Genomic DNA, 14,771 nt, shown 5'->3' with positions numbered 1-14,771 from the left:
AGGGTCTCTGGGCCAGGGCCAACGCAGTGGGGGCCGTTCCCTCACTGTTTCCAGGATGGCTTCGCGGGCCACATGAAACCACTTCGCGGGCCGCATCCGGCCCCCGGGCCTTGTGTTTGACATGTCTGTTTTAGTGTATCTAAAAGACTAGGATTTTGTTCAAGGTAAGTTAATACTATTAATGTTACCATGCACAAATCCATTGAAAAACGGTGTCGGAACTCTGTTCCAGTGTGTTCTACAACAAAAAAAAGCCCTGCTCTTGACCAAAACAGTAACACTGTGGAATAGCCTTTTAGGATTCTAACTCATAATGCCAGGACACGGGATTTTTTACAGAATTTGTTAGAGATGTAACCTAATTTGTTGTTGTTGTTATTGTTGTGTGCAAGCCCATCTCGCTTCTTGACATCTATCAATCACAAATCAGATGTATGATGCAGAGATGTGCCTTTTCCCTTCATAAAGCAGCAGATTGGATGACACTTCTATTCTGTGGTAATCACTGCTATCATTAATCTAGTTATACTGTACATTAAAAAACCTTTTTCTTTTAAACCTAAGGTCCACGGAACAGTTCCTGAGAGGGCAGACATGTCACCCTCCTTTTTGAAGAAAGGGTTTGTCATCCTAAAAATGCTGCACAAAGATGCTGATTTCAGAAATGCCATGGAGGGATTGACTTTAAAATTAGATGTCACCATCTTCTCAAAGCTAAATTACTTTTCCTATTCATGCTGGGGTGATATTAGAATCTGACATCTCTTCTGTGTATTTTTCCCCAACCTCAAACTTGTAGTAACTGGAAGTAGAATGAAGAATAAGTAGATAAAGGAAGAAGCAGAAGAATCATTAGCATAATAAGCTTGGATAGAGTAAATAACTATTTGTCTCCTTTACTGACTTCTGCAACCTGAGGAACTGTCATTTTAAAGATCATTTGATCATTTCATATTTCATATAGAACAAGACGTCAAGAATGGAAAAGAGTTTGCAACAATGTTTATAGCACTGGAAAGATATTCATTTCTGTATATGTAAAGTCTAGACAAAATATATGATATATATTATCTTGTATTTTATATATTATATTATGTATACTGTATAATATAATAATATAACCAGCAAGAACAGGTGAGACCATAAAATAGGGAAAGTTATAGAAATGAAGAAGCTAAATTGCTCTGGGACTTCAATTTCAAACAGACAGATACCCTGCCACACAACACCCCAGACTTAACAATTGTCGATAAGAAAGACAAAAAAGTCTGGGTAGTGGATGAGATAGAAGAGAAGAGAAAGAACTGGAGAAGACAACAAAATAAAAGGCCTGCAAATAGAAATAGAACGACTGTAACAAAAGCAAGGAAAAGTAGTAAAATAGTAATAGGCACCTCTAAAAACAACCGGAGCCCCACTTAAACACCATCAACATTGACAAATTCGCCATCAATCAATGCCAAAAGGGGCTTTACTCAGAAGACATGACAATACCTGTAACACCATCAAATATCCACTTCTGTCTATCCCAAGATCATGGAAAGGACTCGATAGCCAGACAACAATGCCTTCTTCCAATCTGAACATCTGGCTGACTGTATGACAAACCATAATAATAATAATGCTGTTCAGAAATCATAACATTTTAGAACTTTCACTTGCTAGCTTGACAGGTAGATGAGATGAATTATTATAGATAGTAAGTAATTATAAAATAAAGTAATTATTTTTTTTAAAAAAAATGTTATTGTGTTTAGTTGTTAGTGAATTGTCAATCACCAATGAACACTTCGATAAATTATTGGCTGCATTACCTTTATTCCTTTCTTTTAGGACTAATTCTTAGAAGTCTTAGTCATTGGAAGGGACAAATTTGTGCCTCAACTGTTAGATGAAGATTGATTTTCCCTCCTCTTTTTCAGTCCCAAATTTCAAGGACTAAGGTGTTCAATCGGAGGAAAATGTAATTACATCATTTGGAGCAGAAGCATTACATCATATCAAAACTGGCTGTGCAGACAGGCATCCTGCAGGGGGGGATGCAGTTACCTAGCAACTTTAGAGATGTGATTAACACTTTTTGACTCCCTCCCTCCCCCTCCTCCTGTCTAAACTAGACATGCCATGCACTTACATGCATCCTTCTCCCGAGTTTTTATTTTTTCTTTTAAAACAAGAAGTAACCTCTTGAGATTTTATGTCTGAGTGATGAAAAGTGGGGGCAAGGGCTGGTTGCTTTTCTTCTCAGTTCCCATTGCCCATTTCCCCCCTTTTCAGTGGCAGAAATATTGGTGGATGCAATTCTTAAGAAAATAAAAGCCAGGAGGGAGAAGACATAAGCTTTCTTCTCCTTGTTGTTCTTCTCTTCCATGTGCTGGCTTGGGCAGTGGTGGTGAGAGGATGTTAAAGGGAAGTGTGTATTGTGTTTGCTGGGAAATCTTACAAGAGAACCTTGCAAAAGTTCTATGGTGCAGAAAATACTGAGTATCAGGGAATTATACATGTATGCAATCTTTTATAGTCTACCTCTTCTATTGAGAAGCCATCCAAAAGTGACTTACAAATTCATTCATTCATTCGTTAAACTTATATGCCTACAGGCAACTCTAGGCAGCTTACAATAATAAAAACAAGATAAACCATTAAAGCATTAAAACAATACATATTAGCACTAAAATTGATTTTAAAAAGGGAAGGAAGCAAGCAAGATATACATAGGAAGGAGATGCGGTCTTATCTTAAGTCTGTTAGCCACCTCTGGAATAACATGTCCCCACTGGGACCCAGTCAGCAAAACTAGACCTTTCAATCTCACCTTGAGGGCATGATGTTCCAGAGGGCAGGAGCCACAGCAGGAAAGGCTCTTCTCCTGGATAATGCCAGCTGGAATTCTTTGACTGATAGCATTTGCAGCATGCCCTTTCTGCCAACCTGGATGGGGCAGATCAATCCCATTGAGATGAAAGCGTTCCTCAGATAACCTGAACCCATGTCACAAAGAGCTTTAAAGGTAAGAACCAACACATCAAATTGGACCTGGTGGCACTTGCAGAACAGTTATGTAACATGGGCTACCCTAGGGGTCTCAGGAAATTTCTGTTCAGCTGCATTCTGCTCCAGTGGCAGCTTCCAAAAATATGGTTTGTTGTTGTTAGTTGCGAAGTCGTGTCCGACCCATCGCGACCCTATGGACAACGTTCCTCCAGGCCTTCCTGTCCTCTACCATCTTCTGGAGTCCATTTAGGCTCATGCCTACTGCTTCAGTAACTCCATCCAGCCACCTCATTCTCTGTCGTCCCCTTCTTCTCTTGCCCTCAATCTTTCCCAGCATTAGGCTCTTCTCCAGTGAGTCCTTCCTTCTCATTAGGTGGCCAAAGTATTTGAGTTTTAGCTTCAGGATCTGGCCTTCTAAAGAGCAGTCAGGGTTGATCTCCTCTAGGACTGACCGGTTTGATCGCCTTGCAGTCCAAGGGACTCGCAGGAGTCTTCTCCAGCACCATAGTTCAAAGGCTTCAATTCTTTGGCGCTCAGCCTTTCTTATGGCCCAACTTTCACAGCCATACATTGCAACTGGGAAGACCATAGCCTTGACTATACGCACTTTTGTTGACAGGGTGATGTCTCTGCTTTTTAGTGTGCTGTCTAGATTTGCCATTGCTTTCCTCCCGAGGAGCAAGCGTCTTTTAATTTCTTGGCTACAGTCCCCATCTGCAGTGATCTTGGAGCCCAGGAAAATAAAATCTGTCACTACCTCCATTTCTTCCCCATCTATTTGCCAAAAATATGGTACATGCCCTAATAAGGTACAGCAACATAACATGTGATACTAGATATAACATACAAACTTGCAATACTTAAAAAAACTATCAGTGAAAACCTAGTTATCTTCGTTATTACTCCTATGGTCTGAAATACTGTAGTTTCTGTCTCTCAGCTAATTCTAGCTTTAAAAAAATATACATTACTAAGATTCTATCTACATATCTCAAATCCCATCCTTTGATGCACGGCAATAATTCATTGCTCCCACTTATGTCTGGTGAAAAAACAGCTAAAATGCACACCATAAAATCAAGGAGGCCTATTTATTTATTTATTTAATATTTTTTGTTCATATTGATCACTCAAGATAACTTGAAATATGTTGGAAATATCCGGGCAAACTAACAATGGCTAAGATAGATCACTTTTACAGGTATCTAAGTCCCAATCTATGAATCTATTATTGTCAGACGACTCTGAATTGTGCAGCAACCTGACTTATAGCAGAAAAAAGAATAGTTAGATGGATCAAAGTTCTATATGGCAGAGATGATCAAGGTTGTTTTGTTTTTTTGCAGAGACTATAACTTGGATCTTCAGAAATAAAACTTCCCAGAAAGATTCCCTAAATCACTTCCTTATTAATAACCATCTAACTCCCAGTGCATTCTGTCAGGGAGGCAGCAGAGAAGTAAGCCTATTCCCACTTGCATTTAAACATGGCACAGCCATGTGCTTATAACCCTTAATACTGTCCTAAATTCATCTCCAAAATAAGGCAGCCTTTTATTTGTAGTTTGACAAAATAAAATAAAAGGGACCTATAGGTAAAGGTAAAGGTTCCCCCGCACATGTGTGCTAGTCGTTTCCGACTCTAGGGGCCGGTGCTCATCTCCGTTTCAAAGCCGAAGAGCCAGCGCTTGTCTGAGGACGTCTCTGTGGTCATGTGGCCGGCATGACTAGACGCCAAAGGCGCACGGAACGCTGTTACCTTCCCACCGTAGTGGTGCCTATTTTTCTACTTGCATTTTTACATGCTTTCGAACTGCTAGGTTGGCAGAAGCTGGGACGAGTAACAGGCGCTCACTCTGTTACGCGGCACTCGGGATTCGACCCGCCAAACTGCCGACCTTCTGATCGACAAGCTCAGCGTCCTAACCCACTGAGCCACCACGTCCCTAAAAGGGACCTATATAGGACATGAAAGATAGTGGCAATCACCCAGGAGCAGAAATGAAGTTAGAAAGACTAAAGTGCAATAGGAACGTAAACTTGCAAGCAAAGCTAAAAGCATAAAAAAAAAAGTTTGGGGGGTTATTTCAGCAGGGAAAAAGAAAGAAAGAAAAAACAAGAGAATGTACCTGCTGACTCAGTGAAGATATTGGGATAGTAACAAATAATGGGATAAAGCAGAATTTTTCAACTCCTATTTTGCTAAACAGAACAATTGACAAATGAAGAGGTAGTAACTGAGGTTACAGTAAGTAAAATAGTTAGGGAGTGCCTGGCTATGTCTCCAGGACCAGATCAGTTGTATTTAAAAGTTTTTTTTCGGTAATATTGAGGAAATCATGAAGGATGGTGTTGTGCCAGGAGATTGTAGAAAGGGAAATGTTCTTATCTTCAAGAGGGGGGAAAAAGAGGACCCAGGTAACTCCAAAACAAGTCAGCTTGACACTAGTATCAAATTCTGAAACAGGCTCACTTTGTGAGCATTTAGATAAGAATATAGGATTTATCAGGAAGAAGGCATGTTAAACAAGTCACAAATGCAGAACCACAGCTTGTATTCCTTACTATTTTACAAGGACAAGCAAAAGGTAAATACAGTGTAAACTAAAACATGACTTGGAATGTTTTGGATAAAGCCATCTGGATGGCCTTCCACATCAGCACACTAACTATACTGTTTTTGAGATATTGTCAGTTAATATAAACAATATACTTTATTAGGCCACTGGTTTCTGACTGATTCTTCCCTGTCACCATTCAAGGTCAACTCAGCTTATAATAAATGTTTTCTTACAAGTACACTTTAGACAGTTCTAAAGGGGTGGGGGATCTTATAGGTTTGGTAGTGAATGCAGATTACATGTGCATGGAGGGGTAATTTTTACTATGATGAAAAAAATATGATTATATTTGTAAAATACATTAAGGTAGGGATGGTAAAAGGTCAATATTAAGATTCAGAAAGCTAGAGCAAGCAAAAACAATAAGATGAATTTCAGTAGAGCCCAGTGCAGAAACTTACATTTGGGAAGCAAGTTGGATATGGGAAGAAATGTAAGCAAGGCAATCCAGAAAACCCAACCAGAGTCTACAATAGCTCCTTTCTTACTGCAGTGTCCTGACTGGTAGATATTTCCCCCCAGATTGATAACATGCTGACAGAGGATAAAGCTAGAATAAAAAACCAATTATGTTGCCTGTAATGAACGTGGCACACTCACAAGTCAAATCATATTTTTTGGCAATAACTAAGAATGTAAGCAATAGAAACAGGTAAGGATGACAAGTATACACATCTCATTTTATGCCAATATTATTTTGTGCTCCCTCAAGAATAGGTGGAGAATACTTTCTCCATCATGAACAAGGCCCTCCAAATTCTAGGCCAAAGACCAACCCTTTAAGATTCTCTAAAATCATTCATAAATCACATCATCCAGGCTTCTGCCCTGGCTAAAGTCAGCATTCATGACTCTACTATTAGTAAAGCCCCAGATGAAAATGGGATTCATGAAAAAGTAACAAGATGGCGGGCGGGGGGGGGAGAGAAATCACCTGGATGATCTTCCAGATATTATACAAATGTTTTGTGGATACATGAATCCAAAGTAAAACTTTCCTGGGTACCTGAATATTACTAGATCTAGCAGAAAGCAAAAACTGTATTCCACAATAAAAATCCCACAGTAACTGGAGTTCTCTCATTGACTGGAGATATTTTGCTGCCTCAGTATCTAGATTTGCTATCACTGCAAGAAGCACTTTGTATCCGAAATTCTACGGATAATATCTGGCTGTTTATTCAACTAAAGTCAGAGTGCAAGTGAGTCATGCAGTGAGAAAATTATCTCAAACATACAAGAAAGTCTACAAGATGAAGATGAACAAATTCAGTTTTTTGTAATATCTAAGAAAATCTGTGCCCAAAGCTTCACAGAAATATTGTCCATTTCATGCAAAAACAACTCAAATGTTATTGAGTTGAAACAGCCTGGAATGGAGGAGTGGAAGCAAACTCCTACAGGGGGATATAAGAGAACGATAACCAATTAGGGGAAATATGTTAGACCTCAGGGCAGTGGTGGACCCAGAAATCCTTGGGTATTGCCTTCAGAACTCCTTTTCCTCAAATTATTACTAAATTGTAAAGTATACTATGACAGCCAAAGAGCAAGTGGTTAAGATGCTACCCTTGGAAGGGGAGACTTAGGTTCTAGTTCTTCCATAGGCAACAGTTGCATAACCTTTGGCCAGTCACTCCTTCTCAGTTCTAACAGTGTCACGGTCTGTGACAAGTCAGCAGAAAAACAAAACTTATTACATCGTGAATTCATAACCCACTGTGGTTTGTATATTATGCTTTATGGTTAAAGCATATCACCCCAAGCAATTGTGGCTTATTAATAAACTATCATTAAACAAACCTTAACACGGTACAATACAGGAATCGAGTCTCTTCTGCTTGGGGAATTTATTTCAAGCAGAACAGTGGTAATTGTCAGCTATGCATTCAAATGAATGAAAAAGCCTGATCCAAGGGTCAGGCTTTTAAATCGTTTAAATCTATTGCATGATCTCATTCTATTCCACTGCCCTGGAGTGAATTTATTCTCCTGTGATGAATTCTATTTTACACACAGAGTGTTCCATCTGTCTTCCAGCCAGGAACACAAGCTAACTAGCAGTAGCCATATTAAACTGCAAAGAGGTCTACTTGTTGCTGACCTCTGCATGTATCGCAGCACTTGTTCCCCCTCAGGGTGTTGTTAGATAAAGAGTCATATAGTGGCTGGATCAGAAAGCAAGATTATGATTATTTTCTCCTTTGTTTATACAGCTCAGGAGAAAAACAGAAAAGTTAGGTAATATATTCCAAGTAGTCAAAACGAAATCTTCCTTTATAGGGTGAAGATAAGGATCCTCTTGGTAACCTGGGCTACAACCATGTTGTAGATGCAAAAAGATGCAAAAAAAGTCTGAGTTTTCCCTGACATTTTGGTCACAAAGTTTCATATATAAAAACTTGGCATAAACTGGAGTGAATAACTAGATGATTTGATGGTTTGACCCCATATAAGGTACCCTAAGAAGTTCAGAGGAAATGGAAATTTGGCTTATTAAGGGGAAAGTAATAAGGATAAGTAATAAGGACGCAGTGGCTCAATGGGTTAGGACGCTGAGCTTGTCGATCAGAAGGTCGGCAGTTTGGCGGGTTGATTCTCGAGTGCCATGTAACAGAGTGAGCGCCTGTTACTCGTCCCAGCTTCTGCCAATCTAGCAGTTCGAAAGCACGTGAAAAATGCAAGTAGAAAAACAGGGACAACTACGGTGGGAAGGTAACAGCGTTCCGTGCGCCTTTGGCATCTAGTCATGCCGGCCACATGACCACGGGGACGTCCTCGTACAAGCGCTGGCTCTTCAGCTTTGAAATGGAGATGAGCACCGGCCCCTAGAGTCGGAAACGACTAGCACACACACCTTTACCTTTTTAATAAGGATATAAGACTGGAAATCTTGTCTTATGTGGATGGATTTCCTTCCTGAGGGATAAAGTATCTTTAATGTTTTGGAGGGGAGGACAAAAGCAATATACTATAGGTATGACTTGTTATTCTTAAGGTCAAGTGGCCATCTTGCAAGAGGATTATGCTTCTCTGCCTTACATTAGAAATTGAATTTAAAAAGTACTACGTGCATGTATGTGTATATTGGTGGGTGTTTGTGGGATATGTTTTTGAGTCAGTATTGATTCCTGGCCATTACTGGACTGTCCCCTACAGTTTTCTTGGCATGATTTTGGAAGTTATTTGCTGTAGTCTTCTTCCCAGGGCTGAGAGTGTGCGACTGGTTCAAGGTCATGCAGCTGGCTTCATATCTAAGATGGGTCTTGAATTCTTACTGATAACTATGCCAAACTGGCTCTCAAAGAAAACCACAAATGCAGAGAAATATGGAGACAAGAAATCTCAAAAGGAAGGTATAATCTAAGAATCATACACTGGGAATCACATTCTTGAATTGCACAACTGGAGAAAGTTAATTATTATTGGAAAGTGAACAATTGTATCAGACACTTGGTTCTAGATTCATGCCTAATAATGATACTATTTTGTTGCCAGTGGCATAAGAAAGAAATGAGCAAAACATTTACAGTTTTAGATCTTAGTTTCCTATTTGACTGAAAATATTGCAAGAGAAAGCAAAAGTTGGTAGGGAGATCTGTGAAAAGTCATTTTCATCAATGCCAGAATTAGCTTTCTGTTGTAGGTTTTTCCATGATACCACCTTTCCTGAAAGTCAAAATAGTTATGGCAGATTTCTGAGTCCTGGGGATTGAATTATGGTGGATGTGAACTGCTGTCTTTTCTTTAAAAAACAAAAATCACAAATATCTAATGGGCATTAGGTAGCTTCTGGAATCTAATATCAATCAATCTGTCTGTCTATCTACCTATCATCTATCATGCTCTTCAGGACTAAATAACTAATGCAATATAACCTAAAGTTTCTTTCACCTTTAACTTTACAATTGGTCAACCAGCATGGCTTCCATGGTTTTATCAAGGAAGAAATCAATGGAAGTTAAAAATGCTCACATGGAGGTTTGGTGTTGATCCATTCTCCTATTAATTTAAATCATTTGGGAAAGCTTAAAAAGCAAACTAATTATTTTATGTTTACAATTCTTGTGTACAGCTAATACACAGAGTAGCAGCTCGTCTATAAGGAAATGTAAACCTGTCAGTTGACTGTGAAGTCACTCAGCTTACACAGCATCTGCAATTAGAAAGTTATTAAGTAGAGTCCCTTAGCCAGGGCTAGTTCTGGATGGCCCTGTTAATACAATCCATTACCTGCTCTCATTTATAGCTAAGCTATAAATTTTTTAATCGTATTAGTGTGAACAATGTCAGAACCAGCAGTCTAGACGATTAATGCAGCATAACTTTGACTAAGTAAACACATACACTCTACTTGTTTTCTTTCAGTGCCGCTGGCAGTCTTCCATACTAAAACTACAATAAATATTGTACTACTACTATAGTAATAGGCATTATTTTACCCACACACACATCCAAACACACCCACCCACCCACACCCCCTCCCACCCAGAGAGAGAGAGGATAATGAAGTCTGAGAAAAACTAATCTCACATACTTCAAACTAGTATTTTCCCAAATGAATAAATCATCATGGCCAGGTTAGTACACAAGGCTGTGCTATAAACAATGATTTACAAACTATAGTAGCTGGATTCATACACTGAACTATATATGACTACAATGGACAATGTCAGAAGGGAGGCTGCAGGTTTGTGCTACAATTTAATGAAAGACCCCTTCATGATTACTGCCTTGTTGTGGCAAAGGGGCCTACGCAGCTTAAAGAAACTATGAGCTAAGTTGTGCAGGGCCATTCTAGATGGACAAGTCATGGTGGAGAGTTCTGACTAAACATGGTCAACTGAAGAAGGAAATGGCAACCCAAGTAGTGCCAGAAAACAATTAAGTGGCTAGGCCAAAGCTGAAAGGAACTCAACTGTCCATGTGTCTGGTGACAAAAGAAAAGTCTGATGCTGTAAAATCCAATGCATAGGAACCTGGAATGTAAGATCTATGAATCACAGTAAGCTGGATGTGATCAAATATGAGATGGCAAGATTGAATATCAACATCTTGGGAATCAGTGAACTAAAGAGGATGATTTAATTCAGGGCAAATTTAATTCAGATGACCATTATATCTACTATGGGCAATCCCTTAGAAGAAATGGAGTAGCCCACATAGTTAATAAAAGAATGGGAAAAACAGTACTGGCTACAATCTTAAAAAATGACAGAATGATCTTGGTTTGAATCCAAAGCAAATAATTCAATATCATCAGTGCTTTTTTGTAAAAAAAAAAAAAAGGTGCCAGAACTCACACATGTCATACAACCTGCCTTGCCTACCTTACAAGGTTCCATCCAAAAAAGGTGCCAGAACTCCGTTCTGGGTGTTCTATGAGAAAAAAAGCCCTGAACATCATAGTAATCCAAGTCTATATCCCAGTCAAGACCGGTTCTATGAAGACATACAATAGTTTCTAAAAGTAACATAAAGAAAAGATGTTCTTTTCATCATAGGGGACTGGAATGCTAAAACAGAAAGTCAAGAAATAACAGGAATAACAGCAATGAAGCAGGACAATGATTTGAAGTGGCAGCAGCCCAGGCCTGGGGGAGAGTCAGCTGAAGAGAGGATATAAAAGGAGGAGGTTTTGGCGGGAGAGGGAGAGAGAAAAAGATGGTGAAAGAGAAGATGACGAAGAATGAGGGGGAGAAGAGGAGAGGCTTCTGTGAGACAAGCAGAGGGATCAATAAAGGAGCAAAGGCTATGGAAAGAGAGCCCAGCAGGCAGAGAGAGAGAGAGAGAGAGAGAGAGAGAGAGAGAGACAGAGAGACAGAGAGAGAGAGAGAGAGAGAGAGAGAGAGAGAGAGAGAGAGAGAGAGAGAGAGAGAGAGAGAGAGAGAGAGAGACAGAGACAGAGACAGAGACAGAGACAGAGAGACAGAGACAGAGAGACAGAGAGAGAGAGAGAGAGAGAGAGAAAGAGAGAGAGAGGGGGGGAAGAAGGGCCAACCAGTCACCTGACCACTAAGGTAGTGATGTATATTAATAAAGACAGATAAATTAATCATACATTATCAGTGCAAAGGGAAAGTGATTCAGCAAAGGAACCCCCACCAAAGAAATTAAAACTGATACTTTTTTCCTTTTTTTGGTCATCAAGTTTTTGATGCCTTGCTATACACTGGTGGTACTTGAATATTGTCATGTCCTAAAAGTGGTACAATCTGTGAAAAGGTTGAAAAGTACTGTCCTAGACAATCCTGCGGACCCTGCTCAAGCATTGCTTCTGTGCTATGTCCTGGATGGAAGGAAGGGAACTACCAGTAATCTCTTCTGTCATCCTCACCACTCTCTGCCCTGCCTTCCTGTCCGAACCAGACTGTAATGCAATATGACAGGATGCTCTTGATTGTCTCTTTATAGAAAGTGGTAAGGACAGGGAAGGAAGATGTACTTTTCTCATGCAATGCAGAAAAAGCAGCTGCTGTTCCATAGGCTTCACCAGTGTCTCACTGTTGAGCGATCAAGCTAGCCTACTCATAGTTGGATACCCAAAAACCTGATGCTACTAACCACCTCCACAGGTGAATCATTAATATACAAAGGTGTGTGGCTGTACCTGCCTTCTCTGAAATTGACAATGATATCTTTAGGATTGGAAAAGGTCAGTTTATGTTCCAATCCCAAAGAAGGGCCATGCCAAAGAATATTCAAACTACTGTACAATTGTGCTCATTTCACATGATAGCAAGATTATGATCAAAATCTTATAAGCTAGACTTCAGCAATATGTGAACCAAGAACTACTAATAGTACAAGCTGGATTTCAAAGAGGCAGAGGATTGCCAACATTTGCTGGATTCTGGAGAAAGCAAGGGAGTTCCAGAAAAACTCACTGAGTATGCTAAAGCCTTTGATTGTGTAGATCACAACTGATAGGCCCCAGGTTGTGTGAGTTGGAAAAGAAGTTTCCAATTCTATTTTCTTGAGTGCAGGTTCCCCACAGGGCTGTGTCCTGAGTCTACTACTGTTCACCTTGATGACCCATGACTGCTGTGCCAAATCTGCTATGAATCATATTGTGAAGTATGCAAATGACACGGCAGTGGGGGTCTTATCTGGGATGACAATGAAGATGCTTATAGGGAAGAGGTGAGGGCTCTGATGGACTGGTGCAATAAAAGTAACCTGATTCTAAATGTTGATAAAACAAAGGAGATCATTGTAGATTTTAGAAAGATCTGGCATAGTTATACTCCAGTCAATATCAAAGATGCAGCTGTAGAGGTGGTCAACAGTATTAAGTATCTGGTGGTGCAGATAAATAACAATCTGAATTGGTCTCTCCACATCATCCTTAATGAAGCGTGCAAACCAGTGTCTGCATTTCCTGCATCGCATGAGGAGAGCACATCTCTTTCCTTCTGTCCTGGCCACTTTTTACAGAGGCATGATTGAAAGCATTTTAACAAACTGCATCATTCTCTGGTTTGGTGGCAGCAGTGTCTCAGATAGAAATTCCATACAGAGATTGGTAAGGACAGCCGAAAAGATCATAGGAAGCTTGCTTCCTGGCATTCAGGATGCTGATTATAAATGCTATGTGCTCAGAGCTCAAAGCATTGTTAGACACCCACACCCACTTTACAGTCCGTTTCTGTTGCTCCCCTCTGGGAGGAGGTTTCGAAGTATTTCTAGCAGGACTACCCGACTCTGTAATAGCTTTGTTCCCAATGTCAACTGTCTGGTAAACTCGCAAGATTTTTTTTTCTCACCATGCACATGTATACATAACTCGAATTAGACTATTGTTTCTCTGTGTCATATATGTGGGTATATGCATAATTTTGTATTTATTCATTTATTTTTGTCATATTTATGTAGTGTATATTGATGACCCTTTGAGAACTGAATGCAACAAAATTTCATTTTAATGTATGCCGATTATTGTACATTCAAAGTGACAATAAAGTTATTATTCTATTCTAACAAAGTGTGGTAAGTTCTTAATGAGGTGGGCCTGTCTCCTGAGAAAACTGTATGCTGGTCAAGAAGCAACAGTTAGAGCTGGACTTGGAATAACTGACTGGTTCAAATTGGGAAAGAAGTATGACATTTTTGCCCTACCTATTTAACTTATATACAGAGTTCATCATGCAAAATGCTAGGCTGGATGAATCACAAGCAGTAATTAAAATTGCCAGGAGAAATATCAACAACCTCCGATAATCAGATGATATCCCTCAAATGGCAGAAAGTTAAAAGAAACTAAAGAGCATCTTGAAGAGAGTGAGACAGGAGACTGCAAAAGTTGAGTTGAAACCCAACATTAAAAAACCAAGATTATGGCATTTGGTTCCATCACATCCTGACAAATAAAAGGGGAAGAAATGGAAGCAGTGACAGATTTTATTTTCTTGGACTTCAAGATCACTGCAGATGGCAACTGCAGCTATGAAATTAAAAGAGACTTGCTCCTTGGGAGGAAAGTTAAGACAAATCTAGACAGCCTATTAAAGTAGAGACATCACCTTGACGAAAAAGATCAGTATAGTCAAAACTATGGTTTTCCCAGTAGTAATTATGACTGTGAGAGAAGGCTAAGTGCTGAAGAATTGATGCTTTGGTGGTGTTGAAGAAGACTCTTGAGAATTCCTTGGACTGCAAGATGAAATCAATCAGTCCTAAAGGAAATCAACACTGATTGTTCTTTGGAAGGACAGATACTAAAGCTGAAGCTCAAATACTTTGGCCACCAAATGAGGACTCTTTGGAAAAGACCCTGAGATTGGGAAAGATTGAAAGGAAAAGGAGAAGAGGATGGGAGAGGATGAGATGATTAGATAGTGTCATTGAAGCAATGAACATAAATTTGGGCAAATTCCATGAGCCAATGAAGGACAGTGGACCTGGTGTGCTATGGGCCATAGGGTTGTGAAGAGTAAGACACAACTCAGTGACTGAACAACAGCAACAAATAAGGCCATAATAGATATGGTAGATAAAAAAAACCCTCATGTTTGTCACATAAATAAAAAGAAGACATATTTCTAAAGTTTAAAGGCATATTTATAATAATGAAATGAAAAATAAAATCTATTTATAAACAGACCAATGGGAGCTGATTTAGAATCACATATGAATATCTGAGCTACACAGAACAAT

This window comes from Vipera berus (assembly GCF_964194415.1).
Source record: "Vipera berus genome assembly, chromosome: Z".
NCBI classification, from domain to species: domain Eukaryota; kingdom Metazoa; phylum Chordata; class Lepidosauria; order Squamata; family Viperidae; genus Vipera; species Vipera berus.
Note: the sequence above shows the minus strand (reverse complement) of the source record.